The sequence below is a fragment of the Rattus rattus genome, chromosome 6, assembly GCF_011064425.1.
Source record: "Rattus rattus isolate New Zealand chromosome 6, Rrattus_CSIRO_v1, whole genome shotgun sequence".
Taxonomy (NCBI): Eukaryota; Metazoa; Chordata; class Mammalia; order Rodentia; family Muridae; genus Rattus; species Rattus rattus.
The window spans coordinates 83,730,994-83,752,072 of record NC_046159.1 but is presented as its reverse complement, the minus strand read 5'-3'; the positions used below and the strand labels follow the sequence as shown (position 1 = coordinate 83,752,072).

The window sequence follows — 21,079 nt, the reverse complement described above, 5'->3', positions numbered from 1 at the left end:
ACCTATGAGGTCAGAGTCCAGGGTCAGTCCATGTATAGTCTTTAGGTAGTAGCTTAGTCCCTGGAAGCTCTAGTTGCTTGGCATTGTTGTTCATAACGGGTCTCAAGCCCCTTCAAGCTCTTCCAGTTCTTTCTCTGATTCCTTCAACAGGGGTCCTATTTTCAGTTCAGTGGTTTGCTGCTGGCATTCGCCTCTGTCAAATGCATAGATTCTTATTTGGAAATTAAATTTAGCACAGGTGTAACTGGAACACACAGATGTTGAGTAGAATATTATAATCTCACAGTTACAGCCCAGTTCCCTTGAGATCAAGCAGCAGCAACAGCAGAAGTGTCACTACAGTCATACACAGACCTTCATCACAAGGTGTGAGTTTGGAAAAGATAAGAGAATGTGACTGGAAATGTGTGTGGTGTGTGTACATGTGTATGTGTGTATGTGTGTATGTGTGTATGTGTGTATGTGTGTGTATGTGTGTGTGTATGTGCACATATGTGGGTGTGCACGTGTGAGTCTGTGTACGTGCACAAGAGAGAAGAAGTGGAAGAGAAGGAAGAGAAAGAGAAAGAGTTTATTGGACTACCAGGTCTAAGAATAGATCAAAAGCATAGTGTATTCTGGGGCTGCTATTGTGAGTACATTTACATCACTTGAGTGAAAAACTGAGAGTCATATCAAATATGTACAGGAAATAAAATAAATATAAAGGAAAACTGAGGTATGTCCTCTGTTTTCTGGATGGCCTGGTCAGATCTACAATGGTCCTGCCTAGTAGTGCACCAATGTAGACTTCTAAAGTAAATTTTTCAAAACAAACTGAAAATTCTTGAATACCTGCAAACATAAACCCACGTTTCTGACAACTGGTTTTTGTGCTGTTGATACTCTGAGCCGGAGAGTTACTGGTAATTTCTGGCATTATTTTGTTCCATTTTATTGACAATAATTTTATAATTCTACATTCTCAGCTTTCCCCTTTGATTTTCTTGTATTTGTGTTTGTGTGTATGAGACAGAGACAGACAGATAAAAGAGGATCTCAAGCAAGTTCAGACAGACTTCAATCAAACCCATCATGCTCCTACCTTAGCCTTGAAAGTACTGGAATCATAGGCGTGTGCCACCACAACTGCCTTCATTCTCCATTTTAATCTCATCTATACATTAGTAACTGATGTTTCAGGAAAATAAAAATGGACTTCTGATATTCATCACCTACACATAATTACGTGGCATTCCGTGTGTGTGTGTGTATGTTTGTGTGTGTGTGTGTGTGTGTGTACATGTATCTGCAAGAAGATTTTAGCAAGAAATTTTATTTTGTAACTGTTAAAGGAAACCTTAATGGTTTTGATTTTAAATAATTTCATACTGTTCAAAAATTGTAAATATATTTCTAACCTGCCAATAAAAAGCTTACTCAATATTGTTCAGTTTCAATGCTACATGTTTCAATTTAGAAAACCTGAAATAAAAAAAGGAATTCATTTTAATAAAATAACTAAATATCCTACTAAAAATTGCAATTGTGTAAGGAAAACTTTAAAGGTGTTTAATAAATGAAGTGAGATTTCCAAATATTTTTGAAGTGCCTATAAAATATCTACCTTATGAGAAATCATTGCAATAGATTGAACAAACTATTTTAAAAAAATTGATGCTTATTTGAGGCTAAGAGAGTTTTATGCTTCACTATGTAATTATTTGAAACTTTCCTAAGAATTCATCAATATTTGTAATTTTAACACACTAGAAAATTACTGAAGGCCACTACATTAATCAATCTTTGTTATATATTTGTAGCTTAAGTTTCATATAATAAATGCATTCATTCAGGTAACTTGAGAAAAGAGTAAAATAGGAAACACAATCCAAATGCATCAACATTATGAATTGACCCCTGCAAAACAATTGATGGCTGTCACTTGGTTTTCACCCTCTCAGATAGCTCAGGTGTTTTGTTACAGGGATGGATAAACTAACACGGTTGTCCATACCTAGGTGGAACCATGATCTTAGAATTCTTAGAGCACATACTCAGTACAATCCTCTGCTTAAAAGTACAGAGGCTGCTTAAAATGCTGAGTTGAGGTTACTTTTTAAATGTAGGCCAGTGGCAATTCATTATAAAAAATAATGGTTGTCATGACATTTCCATTTAGTATATAATACTGAATGATCATCTTTACTCTATTAGTTTTTCCTATTTCTATCCACCGTTTCGCTAGGCCCTGTCTACTCTCACATATAGAAGAGATCAAACTGAGTTAAATCTGTGTTCTCTTATTAATTATTACTCTGCTATTCTTATGTCTGCAAGCATCTCAGCTTTACTTATAATACAATACAGTTTAAAAGTAAAATGTAAGCAGAAAATTCTCTAATCATTTACTACAGAATCCTGCTTCATTCTACCACCTACCTCCTGCTCTCACTACAATGAAGAGAGTTAAAAAAAACTCACCAGCTGAGTGTCGCAGAAACATCCTTGTACAATGAGGACCTAAGAAGAGTTATAAGGAAGAAATGTCATCAGCACTTCTCCCTCTAGACCCATAGTTGTCATGTTATCTGGGGAAGGTACATCTGACCTTAAGGTTGTTAGAAAGTGATTTTATAAAATATAAAAGTAAACTTCCCTAATTCCAGGAGAATAGTAGAGTAGGAGTAGCTGAGCACTGTGATTCCCATGTGTGCACTAATACTCTTCAGGACATAACTGTGTGTGTGTGGATTAACTGATCCCAATCATTGTGATCAAAACAAAACTAGAAATAATAATATCCCATTTAAGAGAAGTAGAAAAACAATTTAGATTTCTCAAGGCATCTATCCTGCTTCCAAAATATTTGTGGTGCCCTCCATACTTACCAGACAGTGGCTTCAGTGTCTCACCTAGAAATTAACAATACTTTTGAGAAAATAAGAAAAATGTCACCTCCTTCAAACACACTAAGGGTAAAGTATATTTCTTACAGAGCACACAGCCAGGAGGTAATATAACTGTATTATGAGCCCAAATCAGGCTGTGGGGCTGGAAATGTAGCTCAGTTGGCAGAGTATTTACCTAGAAAGTATTGTGAATGTGAGACACCATGATAAAAATCAAATCTTCAAATTATAGGCACAGGTATTGGGAGTTCAGAATGCATGGTATTAAAGAGATAAATATCACAGAGATAAATATCTGGGCTCTGGAATCAGAATGGTTCCAACAATGAAAATTTTAACATTGAGCCCAGCCAGCTCTTCACATCAGTGCTCTCAATTTCATAGTAAAAAGAAGACACAGGTTAACAAACTGAGTATTAAAAAACTGCATCCATCCTTCTCCACGTATGATAAACATACTTTAATCAACTTGAAATGTCACCACAAGGTAAAAAAGTGAAAGAAGACATTCCAAGTGAATAAACATAGAAAGCAAGCTGCTATAACCAATTTGTATCTGACAAAATAGACTTCAAATGAGGACTAAAGAGAATAGACAGGGAAGAGCAAATAAAAAAAGCATTGAGGGTGAGACTGAAAGATAGCTCTAGACACTTTCCATTGACTGTCCAAAGAGAGAGCCACTGGGAGAGCACAGGGCTCAGGAGCAGCAGGACAGCCTGGGAAGGGAACTTTAAGATTTCCGCATTCACCCAAAGTGTGGACAGTTCCACAGCTCTCAGACCAAAAACCTGCCTTCAGAGAGCTGGTCTGCCATGAGCACTCTCATTCCAAGGACTACAGGACCACAGGCTCACAGGCACAGAGTAGGGCCAAGCTCCAGTCAGAGACAGAAAGACCAACTAACATCAGAGGCAAGTCCAAGGACCAAAGCAACAGAAACCAAGACTAACTGGCATCATCAGAACCCAGTTCTCCAAACACAGCAAATACTGGATATCCCTTCTGAAAAAACAAGTTTTGGATTAAAATTATCTCATAATGATTATAGACATAAAGAAGGACAAAATAACTCTTTAAAAACATACAAGACAATAGAGGGCTTATATCCAAAATAAACTAAGATTTCAAGAAGTTAGAATACAGGGAGACAAATAACCCAATAAAAAATGTGGTTCAGAGCTAAACGAAAAATTCACAGCTGAGGAATGCCAAATGGCTGAGAAACACATAAAGAAATGATCAACATCTTTAGTCATAAGGCAAATGCAAATCAAAACAACCCTGAGATTTCACCTCACACCAGTCAGAATAGCTAAGATCAAAAATTCAGGTGACAGCAGATGTGGCAAAAGATGTGAAATTCAGGTGGCGAGGATGTGGAGAAAGAGGAACACTCCTCCATTATTGGTGAGATTGCAGACTGGTACAACCATTCTGGAAATCAGTCTGGAGGTTCCTCAGAAAATTGGACATTGAATACCTGAGGACCCAGCTATACCTCTCTTGGGCATATACCCAAAAGATGCCCCAGCATATAACAAAGACACATGCTCCACTATGTTCATAGCAGCCTTATTTATAATAACCAGAAGCTGGAAAGAACGCAGATGCCCTTCAATAGAGGAATGGATACAGAAAATATGGTACATCTATACAATGGAATATTACTCAGCTATCAAAAACAATGCCTTTATGAAATTCATAGGCAAATGGATGGATCTGGAAAATATCATCCTGAGTGAGGTAACCCAAACACAGAAAAACACACATGGTATGCACTCATTGATAAGTGGCTATTAGCCCAAATGCTTGAATTACGCTAGATGCACAGAACACATGAAACTCAAGAAGGATGACCAAAATGCGAATGCTTCACTCCTTCTTTAAAAGGGGAACAAGAATACCCTTGGGAGGGAATAGGGAGGCAAAGGTTAGAATATAGGCAGAAGGAACACCCATTCAGAGCCTGCCCCACATGTAGCCCATACATATATAGCCAGCAAACTAGATAAGATGGATGAAGCAAAGAAGTGCAGGCTAACAGGAACCGGATGTAAATCTCTCCTGAGAGACACAGACAGAATACGGCAAATACATAGGCAAATGCCATCATTAAACCACTGAACTGAGAACGGGACCCCTGTTGAAGGAATAAGAGAAAGGACTGAAAGAGCTTGAATGGGTTTGCAACCCCATATGAACAATGCCAACCAACCAGAGCTTCCAGGGACTAAGCCACTACCCAAAGACTATACATGGACTGACCCTGGGCTCCAACCTCATAGGTAGCAATGAATAGCCTAGTAAGAGCACCAGTGGAAGGGGAAGCCCTTGGTCCTGCCAAGACTGAACCCCCAGTGAACGTGATAGAGAAGGAGAGGGGGAGGGGTTTATGGGGATGTTGGCCAGGAAACCAGGAAAGGGAATAACAATGGAAGTTCAAATAAGAAACACCCAAGTTAATAAATATGAAAAATAATGGCCATCTTGCTGAAAGCAATCTATAAATTCAATGCAAACCCCATCAAAATTCCAACTCAATTCTACATAGAATTAGAAAAAGCAATTTGCAATTAATTTGCAAAAGCAAAAAGTCCAGGATACTGAAAACTATTTTTGACTTTAAAAAACTTGTTGGGTCATTACCATTCCTGACCTCAAGCTGTATTAGAGAGCAATAGTGATAAAAAAAAAAAAAAAAAAAAAACACTGTATGGTATTGGTACAGAGACAGGCAGGTAGATACATGGAATAGAATTGAAGACGCAGAAATGAACACACACACACCCCTATGGTCACTTGATCTGTGAAAAAAGAGCTGAAACCATTCAGTGGAAAAAGATAGCACTTTCAACAAATCGTGCTGGTTCAACTGGAGGTCAGCATGTAGAAGAATGCAAATTGACCAGTTCTTATCTCCTTGTGCAAAGCTCAAGTCCAAGTGGATCAAAGACCTCCACAATAAACCAGATACACTGAAACTAACAGAAGAGAAAGTGCCTCAACACTTAGGCAAGGGGAGCAACAATGTCTTATGCTCTAAGATCAACAATTGACAAATTGGACCTCATAAAACTGCAAAGCTTCTGCAAAGCAAAGGACACTGTCAATAGGACAAAAAGGCAACCAACAAAGTGGGAAAAGGTCTTTACCAATCCTACATCCAATAGAAGGCTAATATCAAGTATATACAAAGAACTCAAAAAGTTAGACTCCAGAGAATCCAATAACCCTGTTAAAAAAAATGAGGTACAGAGCTAAACAAAGAACTCGCAACTGGGGAATGCTAAGTGGTTGAGAAGCACCTTAATAAATGTTCAATATCCTTAGGCATCAGGGAAACGCAAATCAAAGCAACCCTGATTCCACCTCACACCACTCAGAATGGTAAGATCAAAAACTCAGGTGACAATAGATGCTAGCAAGGATTTGGTGAAATAGGAACACTCCTGAATTGTTGGTGTGAATGCAAACTGGTACAACCACTCTGGAAATCAGTCTGGTGGTTCCTCAGAAAATTGAACATGGTACTATGAGCTATACCACTGCTAGGCATACAATCAGAAGATGCTACAATATACGACAAGGACTCGTTCTCCACTATGTTCATAGCAGCCTTATTTATAATGCCCAGAAGCTGGAAAGAACCCACATGTTTTTCAACAGAGGAATGGATACAGAAATTGTGATACATTTACACAATGGAGTACTACTCCGCTATTAAAAAACAATGACTTCACAAAATTCTTGGGCAAATGGATGTAACTAGAAAGTATCATTCTGAATAAGGTAACCCAGTTACAAAAGAACCCAAATGGTAAGCACTCACTAGGATGAACATTAGCCCTAAAGCTTGAAATACCTAAGGAAATAGCCACAGATCATATGAAGCCCATGAAGCAGGAAGACCAAAATTTAGATGCTTCATTTCTTCTTAGAAGGGAGAACAAAATACTCATAGGAGGAAATACAGTGACAAAGAGTGGAGCATGAACTGAAGAAAAGGTTATCCAGAGACTGCCCCATCTGGGGATCCATTCTATATGCAGCCACCAAACTCAGCCACTATCGCTGAAGCCAAGAACTGCTTGCTGACAAGAGCCAGATATGGGTGTCTCCTGAGAGGCTCTGCCAGAACTTTACTGACACAGATGAGGATGGTTACAGCTAACCACTGGACTGAACAAGGGGACTCCAATGGAAGAGTTAGAGAAAAGACTAAAGGAGCTGAAGGGGTTTGCAACACCATAGGAAAAACAACAGCTAGAAGATACTACCCCTGAGGAAATAGCTAAATTATTGGCTGAGCAGTTGACAAGATTAAATCCCAAGGCTTGGCTTCAAAGTACTTTCCATGGCTTGGGAGGAGCTAGTTTTGCCATAACATTCTGTGCATTATGTATTATGCTGCTTTATTTTTGCATGATTAAACCCCAACAATGTCATTTAGCTATATTATGGAAAGTGTTACTTTTTTTTCTTTATTAACTTGAGTATTTCTTTCTTACATTTCAATTGTTATACCCTTTCCCGGTTTCTGGGCCAACATCACCCCAACCCCTCCCCTCCCCTTCTTTATGAGTGTTCCCCTCCCCCCATTGCCGCCCTCCCCCCAACAATCACGTTCACTGGGGGTTCAGTCTTAGCAGGACCAAGGGCTTCCCCTTCCCCTGGTGCTCTTACTAGGCTATTCATTGCTACCTATGAGGTTGGAGCCCAGGGTCAGTCCATGTATAATCTTTGGGTAGTGGCTTAGTCCCTGGAAGTTCTAGTTGGTTGGCATTATTGTTCATATGGGGTCTCGGATCCCTTCAAGCTCTTCCAGTCCTTTCTCTGATTCCTTCCACGGGGGTTCTGTTCTCAGTTCAGTGGTTTGCTGCTGGCATTCAGCTATGTATTTGCTGTATTCTGGGTGTGTCTCTCAGGAGAGATCTACATCCAGTTCCTGTCAGCCTGCACTTCTTTGCTTCATCAATCTTGTCTAATTGGGTGGCTGTATATGTATGGGCCACATATGGGGCAGGCCCTGAATGGTTGTTCCTTCTGCCTCTGTTTTAAACTTTGCCTCCCTATTCCCTGCCAAGGGTATTCTTGTTCCCCTTTTAAAGAAGGAGTGAAGCATTCGCATTTTGATCATCCATCTTGAGTTTCATGTGTTCTGTGCATCTAGGGCAATTCAAGCATTTGGGCTAATAGCCACTTATCAATGAGTGCATACCATGTGTGTTTTTCTGTGATTGGATTACCTCGAAAGTGTTATTTTTAAAACAAAAGAAAAAAGAAGGAATTGTGGAAGGCATAGAGATGCAGCTCCCAGGCAGGGTCAAGTAAGGACTGGTGACAGGTACAAGTAGGGGCTGGAATGCCACCCTTGGGAAGAAAATGTTTTTCTCACTTGGCCTTAAACTGTGCTCTGCTGTGTCCTGTTTCTGTGAAAATGGTTCTCATGCTCTCTTGGTAATGGCCAGTTTATTTTGATAATAAGAAGAGCAGGCTGACAGGAACCGGATATAGATCTCTCCTGAGAAACACAGTCAGAATATGTCAAATACAGAGGCAAATGCCAGCAGCAAACCACTGAACTGAGAATGGGACCCCCATTGGAGGAATTAGAGAAAGGACTGAAAGAGCCGATGGGGCTTGAGACCCCATAAGAACAACAATGCCAACCAACCAGAGCCTCCAGGTACTAAACCACTACCCAAAGACTATACATGAACTGACCCTGGGCTCCAAATTAATAGGTAGCAATGAATAGCTTTGTTGGAGAACCAGTGGAAGGGGAAGTCCTTGGTCCTGCCAAGGCTGGACCCCAGGTGTATGGGTTGTTGGGGGACTTGTAATGGGGGGTGGATGGAGAGGGGAACACCCATATAGAAGGGGAGGGAGAGTTTAGGGGACTGATGGAATGAAAACTGGGAAAGGGAATACATTTGAAATGTAAATAAGAAATACCCAATTTAATAAAAATGGAAGAAAGAAAGGAAAAACTAAAAGAAGACCACCTCAATTATACCAGTGGCATTTTAACATTTTTAATAAACACCTTAAACTTCAAAATTAATAAAAAGAAGAGGTGTGATTTGTTATGTGAATATTTTGAGAAGAAACCTTTGCTTAGTCTTATTTCTTTGTTTAGTCTTGCCTCAGTTGTTCCTGGTAACGTGGGAATAATGATCTTATGGTATCTGGCCAAAATGGAATTGAGGTAATGCATATTCATATCTATATAAGGATTAATAAAGCTTGCCACTGTGTGCAGTTGCTTCTGCCTTTGCTCTGCATCCCCTGCGTCCTGGTGCTGTGTGACTGTACCCAGGACCCCCAATGCACTGGACATTGACAATACATTCCTGGTGGAAATCAGGAAGTTGGGAACAGATCTATCTCAAGAAGCACCTATACCACTATTAAAAATATACCCAAAGGACACTTTATCCTACTACAGAGTCGCTGAATATTAATAATATCCAGAAATTGGAAACAACCTGGATGTTCATCAACAAATAAATGAGCAAAGAAAATGTGATGATATATTTACATAATAGAATATTACTCAGCCATTATATTAATGATATTTGCAGGTAAAAGGAAAAGAACTACAAGAGCTCATTCTGAGTTATGTAACACAGATCCACAAAACATAGTATATATATTATTGCTTATATGTGAATTTTGGCTATTAAGTCATTCATAATCACGTCATAATCCATATAATCATAAAGATTAGGTATAGAGTAAAAGAAGGAGGGGAAGGATGCTGTGGGGCCAAACCTATTCCACCAGCCTCCATCAAAAAAATTTTTAAAAAAGCCTAAAAGCTTGACCTACAGCTGAACCCATACTATAACGAAGTACTAGGAAGGATCCCACCTCTTGTCCTTGGCCAAAACCCCAGAGTTGCTCCCTACTTACTCCCTAGCAACAGATAAGCAAAGAATAGTCTGATAGTTTCAGATGTACTTTCAGACTGATTGTGGTCATTTACAGTCTTGCTTCTGAACACACACCTATCTACTTACAATACTCATTCTATTATATACTTGCCAGCCTAGACAGACTCTCACTTGCTCCCATTTCCTATAAAACCATGTCCTGCTGAGGGTTGCTCTACCTTTCCATCCTGCTATGTCAGAGTTGAGTTAGAGAAAAACTCAAGCACAAGCTTGTAATAAACAAAACCTAGTACAATTACATCAAAAATGGCTCTCTGGTGGTTTGGGGAGGCTCACAAAAACTTCCTGGCACAAGATTGTGTCAAAAATGGAATAAATGAGTATGAACAGATGAGGGGGGGCTGAAGCAAAAGTATCAAATGAAAGGAGTAATAGAAGTGGGAACCCTAATCAGAATATATTATAATGTTAAAATAATGGAGGATGGTGGTAAACACTTGTGATCCCAGAGCTGGAGAGGTGAAGAAAGGAAAATCTCTGAGACTACCATCTTGGTCCAGGTCACAGATAGAGATGCCCTATCAAGAGACCTGATGAATAACATATAAAGAACTGCAGCAAACATTGTCTCCTGGCATCCATGTGTATGTATACACACATCCTTCAGCTCTACACACACACATACATAAGTGAATACAGATACATAATAAACAGAATGTACAACAAGCATGTGTATATAAAAATTTATCAGCCATTAAAATTTCAGTAAGAAGAGTACAAATAAGCAGGCACATGACATTTACATAAAACTAAATAACTTTGGTAAAAATGGAAACTTGAAATTCACATTCTTTTTATGGATCCATATGAATTATGACTAAGGGAAAAATAAAGTTACAACAAAATACTTAAACTATTTTTGATGAGGGAACATAAATTTAAAACTAAAGAAAGCTTAAAAGTGAATATCAATGAAAATCTTCTATTGAGTAACCTCAGCATCAAAGCAATGTGTATTATATAAAGTAGAAAGGAGAAAGAGAATTCATGTGGAAATATCAATGTCTTGTGTACAATTAGCTTAAGAACTCTATTATTTGACAACAGAAATGTCATGAATTTATATGTCAGAATGTATATGTGTAGTAACCCAAATTCTATTCAAATCATATGAAAATTCTTGCTTTGCTACTTGAACCATAAACTTGAAAGAATCTGTATTTTGGAAACAAAACAAGCAGGGCTGCACAGGATGACTGTTTATAAGCAGCAGTCAGTCCAGTTCCAGGGGCTCCCCTGACGTCTTCTCACCGGGGTGGACATCACATGAATGCACACATGCATGCACTCTGGTACAACACTTGTACATATAAATAAGAAATGAATAAATAACTTTTAAAACAAGAGGGAAAACATCTTTTTAAAAATATATGGTTGCATTTTGACTGCTGGTTTTTCAGCATAGTGATTATTCTGTTATCAAAATTGATTTGTACCAAAGGAGTGGGATAGGTGTTCATCACAAACTTCTGAACAGTCAGGATAACTGGGTCATACATCCATAACAGGACTGATGTCATTGTGGTTATGAAGTCTACCCAATACATGACCACAAAGCAAGCAACCAGCAGCAAGATAGTCTTGGTGGTCCTTTCCTCAGGGGATGCACTCAGCTGCCTGATGCTATGAAGATGCTTGCACTGCCTCTGATGTCTGAACAAGATAATCACCATATATGCACTTGTGATCAGCATGACTCCTACAAAAACACATATCTGGAAGTTGTCACTATTAAAATCACTCTGCTAATGATGTAGTTCATGTGTAAGAATGAACAAAATTTACTGACCTTCATCTGATTGGTCTCACTCACATTGTTATAAGCACCAACACAGAATATTCGGTTACAACTGAAGAATATAGTAAAAGACCTACAGATAAGAAAACATGTATTATATATTTCTTTAAACAAATATTATACATTTGTTTAAATTTTATGAACAGTGAGGGTACTGGAACTGATGAGGCAACCTGGAACACACTCAGGAGGCAGGTGGTACATATAGAGAGCCCTCTTCTCACCCTGTTTATTTAAAAAGTTGCCTTACATTTGAGATCTCAATGTTCAGTGTCTCAAAAGAGTCTATAAGCCAAATATCCCCTGCAGTGAGGAACATCACTATGTGAATGAAAGTCAGTTGACAGGAGATCAGGTCAGTTGGCTTAGGTCTATGACCTAGGATTATGAAAGTATAGAAACAAAGAATAAACATATTGGCTAGGACTCCAAGCCTAGCTTGGAAATAAAGGACATTCTTGAGTGAGAACGTAAGTGGAGAGAGCACTCATCTTAAGAATATAGTGGGCAGATCTTCCCGGTTGCTGCCAACGCAGAGAGCCCATGGGCAGCACCCCGAGAGCGAACTTGAGCCTCGGGACCACAGGTAAGACCAACTTTTCTGCTGCAAGAAAGCGGCCTGGTGATCTCGGGACACACGGAGGCAGAATTCCTCTAGGACCGGGCACGTCCTGTGTTTACCGGAAGTCCCACACCCGCGGATCCCAGCCCGCAGCAGCTCTCTGCTCCCAAAACCCGTGGGAGAGAGACCTCACCGCCTGGTCAGGTGGGCACTCCTGAGGCCGCAGAGCGGAAGAGACCACCAACATTGCCCACCCCTGCCCACATCCCTGGCCCAAGAGGAAACTGTATAAGGCCTCTGGGCTCCCGTGGGAGAGAGCCCAGGAGCGGCAGGACCCCTGCCTGACACACCGCCGGAACCTGAAGGAAACAGACCGGATAAACAGTTCTCTGCACCCAAATCCCGTGGGAGGGAGAGCTAAACCTTCAGAGAGGCAGACACGCCTGCAAAACCAGAAGAGACTGCTCTCTGCACACATTACTGATTCCAGAGGGAAAGACCGGAGGCCATCTGGAACCCTGGTGCACGGAGGCTCCCGGAAGGGCGGCCCAGATCTTCCTGGTTGCTGCCACCTCGAAGAGCCCGTGGGCAGCACCCCGCGAGTGAACTTGAGCCTCGGGACCACAGGTAAGACCAACTTTTCTGCTGCAAGTGACCTGCCTGGTGAACTCAAGACACAGGCCCACAGGAACAGCTGAAGACCTGTAGAGGGCAAACCACACGCACCACGAAAGCAGAACACTCTGTCCCCATAACTGGCTGAAAGAAAACAGTAAAACAGGTCTACAGCACTCCTGACACACAGGCTTATAGGACAGTCTAGCCACTGTCAGAAATAGCAGAACAAAAGTAACACTAGAGATAATCTGATGGTGAGAGGCAAGCGAGGAACACAAGCAACAGAAACCAAGACTACATGGCACCATATCCAAACACACCAGAAAAGCAAGATCTAGTTTCAAAATCATATTTGATCATGATGCTGGAGGACTTCAAGAAAGACGTGAAGAACTCCCTTAGAGAACAAGTAGAAGCCTACAGAGAGGAATCGAAAAAATCCCTGAAAGAATTCCAGGAAAACACAATCAAACAGTTGAAAAAATTAAAAATGGAAATAGAAGCAATCAAGAAAGAACACATGGAAATGATCCTGGATATAGAAAACCAAAAGAAGAGACAAGGAGCTGTAGATACAAGCTTCACCAACAGAATACAAGAGATGCAAGAGAGAATCTCAGGAGCACAAGATTCCATAGAAATCATTGACTCAACTGTCAAAGATAATTTAAAGCGGAAAAAGCTACTGGTCCAAAACATACAGGAAATCCAGGACTCATTGAGAAGATCAAACCCTAAGGATAATAGGGTATAGAAGAGAGTGAAGACCCCAGCTCAAAAGGACCAGTAAATATCTTCAACAAAAATCATTGAAGAAAACTTCCTAACCTAAAAAAAAGAGATATCCATAGGCATACACAAGAAGCCTACAGAACTCCAAATAGATTGGACCAGAAAAAAGAAAACACCTCCCGTCACATAATAGTCAAAACACCAAACGCACAAAATAAAGAAAGAATATTAAAAGCAGTAAGGTAAGAAGGTCAAGTAACATATAAAGGCAGACCTATCAGAATCACACCAGACTTTTCGCCAGAAACTATGAAGGCCAGAAGATCCTGGACTGATGTGATACAGATCCTAAGAGAACACAAATGCCAGCCCAGGCTACTGTATCCTGCAAAACTCTCAATTAACATAGATGGAGAAACCAAGATATTCCATGACAAAACCAAATTTACACAATATCTTTCTACAAATCCAGCACTACAAAGGATAATAAATGGTAAAGCCCAACATAAGGAGGCAAGCTATACCCTAGAAGAGGCAAGAAACTAATCGTCTTGGCAACAAAACAAAGAGAAGAAAAGCACACAAACACAACCTCACATCCAAATATGAATATAACAGGAAGCAATAATCACTATTCCTTAATATCTCTCAACATCAATGGCCTCAACTCCCCAATAAAAAGACATAGATTAACAAACTGGATACGCAACGAGGACCTTGCATTCTGCTGCCTACAGGAAACACACCTCAGAGACAAAGACAGACACTACCTCAGAGTGAAAGGCTGGGAAACGACATTCCAAGCAAATGGTCGGAAGAAGCAAGCTGAGTAGCCATTCTAATATCAAATAAAATCAATTTTCAACTAAAAGTCATCAAAAAAGATAAGGAAGGACACTTCATATTCATCAAAGGAAAAATCCACCAAGATGAACTCTCAATCCTAAATATCCTATGCCCCCAAATACAAGGGCACCTACATACGTAAAAGAAACCTTACTAAGCTCAAAAACACATTACACCTCACACAATAATAGTAGGAGATTTCAACACCCCACTCTCATCAATGGCCAGATCATGGAAACAGAAATTAAACAGAGACAAAGACAGACTAAAGAAGTCATGAGCCAAATGGACTTAACGGATATTTATAGAGCGTTCACCCTAAAGCAAAAGGATATACCTTCTTCTCAGCTCCTCATGGTACTTTCTCCAAAATTGACCATATAATTGGTCAAAAACGGGCCTCAACAGGTACAGAAAGATAGAAATAATCCCATGCGTATATCGGACCACCACGGCCTAAAGCTGGTCTTCAATAACAATAAGGAAGAATGCCCACATATACGTGGAAATTGAACAATGCTCTACTCAATGATAACCTGGTCAAAGGAAGAAATAAAAGAAAGGAATTAAAAACTTTTACAATTTAATGAAAATGAAGATACAACATACCCAAACTTATGGGACACGATGAAAACTGTGCTAAGAGGAAAACTCATAGCGTTGAGTGCCTGCAGAAAGAAACAGGGAGAGCATATGTCAGCAGCTTGACAGCACACCTAAAAAAGCTCTAGAACAAAAAAGAAGCAAATACCCAGGAGGAGTAGAAGGCAGAAATAATCAAACTCAGAGCTGAAATCAACCAAGTAGAAAACAAAAGGACCATAGAAAGAATCAACAGAAACAAAAGTTGGTTCTTTAAGAAAATCAACAAGATAGATAAACCCCTAGCCAGACTAACGAGAGGACACAGAGAGTGTGTCCAAATTAACAAAATCAGAAATGAAAAGGGAGACATAACTACAGAATCAGAGGAAATTCAAAAAATCATCAGATCTTACTATAAAAGCCTATATTCAACAAAACTTGAAAATCTGCAGGAAATGGATAATTTCCTAGACAGATACCAGGCACCGAAGTTAAATCAGGAACAGATAAACCAGTTAAACAACCCCCATAACTCCTAAGGAAATAGAAGCAGTCATTAAAGGTCTCCCCAACCAAAAAGAGCCCAGGTCCAGACGGGTTTAGTGCAGAATTCTATCAGACCTTCATAGAAGACCTCATACCAATATTATCCAAACTATTCCACAAAATTGAAACAGATGGAGCACTACTTAACTCCTTCTATGAAGCCACAATTACTCTTATACCTAAACCACACAAAGACCCAACAAAGAAAGAGAACTTCAGACCAATTTCCCTTATGAACATCGACATAAAAATACTCAACAAAATGCTGGCAAACCGAATCCAAGAGCACATCAAAACAATCATCCACCATGATCAAGTAGGCTTCATCCCAGGCATGCAGGGATGGTTTAATATACGGAAAACCATCAACGTGATCCATTATATAAACAAACTGAAAGAACAAAACCACATGATCATTTCATTAGATGCTGAGAAAGCATTTGACAAAATTCAACATCCCTTCATGATAAAAGTCCTGGAAAGAATACGAATTCAATGTCCATACCTAAACATAGTAAAAGCCATATACAGCAAACCAGTTCCTAACATTAAACTAAATGGAGAGAAACTTGAAGCAATCCCACTAAAATCAGGGACTAGACAAGGCTGCCCACTCTCTCCCTACTTATTCAATATAGTTCTTGAAGTTCTAGCCAGAGCAATCAGACAAAAAAAGGAGGTCAAGGGGATACAGATCGGAAAAGAAGAAGTCAAAATATCACTATTTGCAGATGATATGATAGTATATTTAAGTGATCCAAAAGTTCCACCAGAGAACTACTAAAGCTGATAAACAACTTCAGCAAAAGTGGCTGGGTATAAAATTAACTCAAATAAATCAGTAGCCTTCCTCTACAAAAAGAAAACAAGCCGAAGAAAGAAATTAGGAAAGCGACACCCTTCATAATAGACCCAAATAATATAAAGTACCTCAATGTGACTTTAACCAAGCAAAAAAAGATATGTACAATAAGAACTTCAAGACACTGAAGAAAGAAATTGAAGAAGACCTCAGAAGGTGGAAAGATCTCCCATGCTCATGGATTGGCAAGATTAATATAGTAAAAATGGCCATTTTTACCAAAAAGCGATCTACAGATTCAATGCAATCCCCATCAAAATACCAATCCAATTCTTCAAAGAGTTAGACAGAACAATTTGCAAATTCATCTGGAATAACAAAAACCCAGGATAGCTAAAACTATCCTCAACAATAAAAGGACTTCAGGGGAATCACTATCCCTGAACTCAAGCAGTATTACAGAGCAATAGTGATAAAAACTGCATGGTATTGGTACAGAGACAGACAGATAGACCAATGGAACAGAATTGAAGACCCAGAAATGAACCCCCACACACCTATGGTCACTTGATTTTTGACAAAGGAGCCAAATCCATCCAATGGAAAAAGATAGCATTTTCAGCAAATGGTGCTGGTTCAACTGGAGGTCAACATGTAGAAGAATGCAGATCGATCCATGCTTATCACCCTGTACAAAGCTTAAGTCCAAGTGGATCAAGGACCTCCACATCAAACCAGACACACTCAAACTAATAGAAGAAAAACTAGGGAAGCATCTGGAACACATGGGCACTGGAAAAATTTCCTGAACAAAACACCAATGGCTTATGCTCTAAGATCAAGAATCGGGCAAATGGTATCTCATAAACTGCAAAGCTTCTGTAAAAGGCAAAGGACACTGTGGTTAGGGACAAAACGGCAACCAACAGATTGGGAAAAGATCTTTACCAATCCTACAACAGATAGAGGCCTTATATCCAAAATATACAAAAGAACTCAAGAAGTTAGACGCAGGAAGACAAGTAACCCTATTAAAAAATGGGGTTCAGAGCTAAACAAAGAATTCACAGCTGAGGAATGCCAAATGGCTGAGAAACACCTAAAGAAATGTTCAACATCTTTAGTCATCAGGGAAATGCAAATCAAAACAACCCTGAGATTTCACCTCACACCAGTGAGAATGGCTAAGGTCAAAAACTCAGGTGACAGCAAATGCTGGCGAGGATGTGGAGAAAGAGGAACACTCCTCCATTGTTGGTGGGATTGCAGACTGGTACAACCATTCTGGAAATCAGTCTGGAGGTTCCTCAGAAAATTGGACATTAAACTGCCTGAGGATCCAGCTATACCTCTCTTGGGCATATACCCAAAAGATGCCCCAACATATAAAAAAGACACGTGCTCCACTATGTTCATCGCAGCCTTATTTATAATAGCCAGAAGCTGGAAAGAGCCCAGATGCCCTTCAACAGAGGAATGGATACAGAAAATGTGGTACATCTACACAATGGAATATTACTCAGTTATCAAAAACAACAAGTTTATGAAATTTGTAGGCAAATGGTTGGACCTGGAAAATATCATCCTGAGTGAGCTAACCCAATCACAGAAAGACATATATGGTATGCACTCATTGATAAGTGGCTATTAGCCCAAATCTTTGAATTAACCTACTTCACAGAACACATGAAACTCAAGACGGATGATCAAAATGTGAATGCTTCACTCCTTCTTTAAAAGGGGAACAAGAATACCCTTGGCAGGGAAGAGAGAGGCAAAGATTAAAACAGAGACTGAAGGGACACCCATTCAGAGCCTGCCCCACATGTGGCCCATACATATACAGCCACCCAATTAGACAAGATGGATGATGCAAAGAAGTGCAGAAGTGTAGATCGCTCCTGAGAGACACAGCCAGAATACAGCAAATACAGAGGCGAATGCCAGCAGCAAACCACTGAACTGAGAACGGGACCCCCGTTGAAGGAATCAGAGAAAGAACTGGAAGAGCTTGAAGGGGCTGGATACCCCATATGTACAACAATGCCAAGCAACCAGAGCTTCCAGGGACTAAGCCACTACCTAAAGACTATACATGGACTGACCCTGGACTATGACCTCACAGGTAGCAATGAATATCCTAGTAAGACCACCAGTGGAAGGGGAAGCCCTGGGTCCTGCTAATACTGAACCCCCAGTGAACTAGACTTTTGGGGGGAGGGCGGCAATGGGGGGAGGGTGGGGAGGAACACCCATAAGGAAGGGGGGGGGAGGGGATGTTTGCCCGGAAACCGGAAAGGGAATAACACTCGAAAAATGTATATAAAAATATTCAAGTTAATAATAATAATAATAATAATAATAATAATAATAATAATAATATAATAATAAAAGAATATAGTGGAAATTTATTCCATATATCTGAAAAAAATAATAGAGTATACATCAAGTTTGTGATACACTGGCTACATTATCATTATATTTTCCATATTAATTCTTGAATATTCTGTCTCATTAACTCTTGATCTTCCAGACTGTAAATAATAGCCTATATTTCTATGTCTTCCATGTATATGCTGTATACTTAGAAAATTATAATTAATATAATCACAACCATATCTGTACAGAATACTCGCATTGTGACCCTATGTTGTATCCAAGTATCATGCATTAGAAGTCAAATCCTTCTGGTTTCATTGCCTCATTTCATAGTTAACACCTAAAACAGCAGTGATGTGCACAGAAAATTAATCATATTTCTACAACTGAACAAAAGTTGCATTAATCTGGAAAATATTAACAGAAGAAATCTGAGAAAAATCACATAATTCATTCTCATATTCTATAGTTTCACTGTGCTCTAGCTTGCAGCTATACATGCTTTGACTCATAATTGTAATGCAATCACAGTGATAACTCATGATAATCCCACTATTTTAATGAGCAAAATACCTTTCTCAGTCCATTTGTTTTATGTTCCTTTTTCCAAGAAATCTAGCTTCCCCAGAATCTGAATTAAACATGGATACAGTTGGAGAACATTATTTTACTTTCCACAACCTATGACAAATAATTATGGCACAAAATGGTGCTAAGCCTCTCCCACTTTAGGTCCCATCCAAGCACCTTTTGTGAAACTATAGGTTTAAAGAACTAACCGCCCCAGCTACAAAGACAAATAGTATTTTTCATTTCTTTGAAGGACAGGCTTTTCAGAAATCCATGTTGATATTTTACCTACATAACTCTTTCTTCTGTATTTACTCCCTTCCACACTCTGATATTTCACCCTTTTCTTAGTTTTACTGATGAGATAATTTGTACCCTTCTATTCTGATCTCTATTGCTTCCATCCTACCTGTATATGGTAAATGCTCTTCTTTTCCTTTCCTTAATTCTGTAGTTACTGTATGCTATATACATCCCCTCTATAATAGAGAATTTGTGATGCTGAGACAAACACTATTATCCATGTGGTATGATAAACATGAACTCACTGGAGGTGACCAGATAGTAAACCTGTTTCTATATCTTTTTCACAACATATTCTTTCCCATGCAGTGGAAAATAAGGTCCTCAGTGTTATCATACATCATCAGAACCCAGAAACTTTTTACAGTATCATTCAACAGTCTTACATTTAGAGCCAATGTCAGTTTTTGACCTGTTGACCAAGATCAATTTATTATTGAAATTAGCTTAATTCATTACTTTAAATCAGCTTGTGACAAAGAAATTAAAAAAACAACTAATCTAAATCATATCCTTGTGGGAAAAAGAGTGCCCAATTATAATTTCAAGTTCATGCATATATTCTACACATGTAGATACATGTATGTACATATGGAAATAATTCAGAAGTTAGAGTTTGAGACCATCCTATAACTTTTCTATAAATATGACAGCATAAGTCACAACTTACTTTTTACATTATTTTGCTCCTAAAAAGCTTAATCTAATAAATGAATGGATTCAACCCAATTAGCAGAACCAAACATCTGATTTTCTCACCAACAGATATTTACAGTAGCTGTACAGTAGTATTCTGTTTACAAAAGCTCCAGGATATGTGGTGGAGTAGTAGCTCAGTGATCAACAGCATATTTCACTTTGGGAAAGACCTGGGTTTGATTCTCAGCAATGACATGCTGGCTTGTGACTATATGTGATGCTGGTTGGAGGGGATACAAATTCCCTCTGATCAGGCACACAAGAGGTGCACAGATACTATATGAAGGCAAAGTAAGAACATGTAAAAAAGAGTATGAATAAATAAAGCTCCAGGAGAATACTTAATTCATTCCTAAGCCTGCAAATGGTAAGATCTATAGCCCTAGTTCTAATTTTAAGTCTACAGACAGACAAACCATATACATGTAATATTTTTATTAATTATACTTCAATTATTTATTAATTTAATCATAAATATTATAATTAATATAAAAATGATAATATAGTAAGGTAAAAGACAGTAGTGTAAAATGTTTTTTCTTATTCCAGATTTCTGCACTTCAAACTCGCTACTTCATACACATTGCTTCGTGAATATTTATCCCATACAGAAAATAATGTACCTTCTAATTCATAAATTGATATCATTATTTGAGGCTCACTGGAGCTGAGGGTTGGTGGAAAAAAGGCCATATCTAGGTCCCCTGTGGTCAAGACACCGACCAGATCTGAAGGGACCCGATCAAAAGTTCCCCGCACCCAAATCCCATGGGAGGGAGAGCTAAACCT

General features: G+C 39.1%; 1 pseudogene; it reads right to left on the bottom strand.

The window, feature by feature from the left end:
• Positions 1 to 1,450: 1,450 nt before the first annotated feature.
• Positions 1,451 to 20,983, bottom strand: LOC116904364 (annotated as a pseudogene).
• Between the last annotated feature and the right edge of the window lie 96 nt (positions 20,984 to 21,079).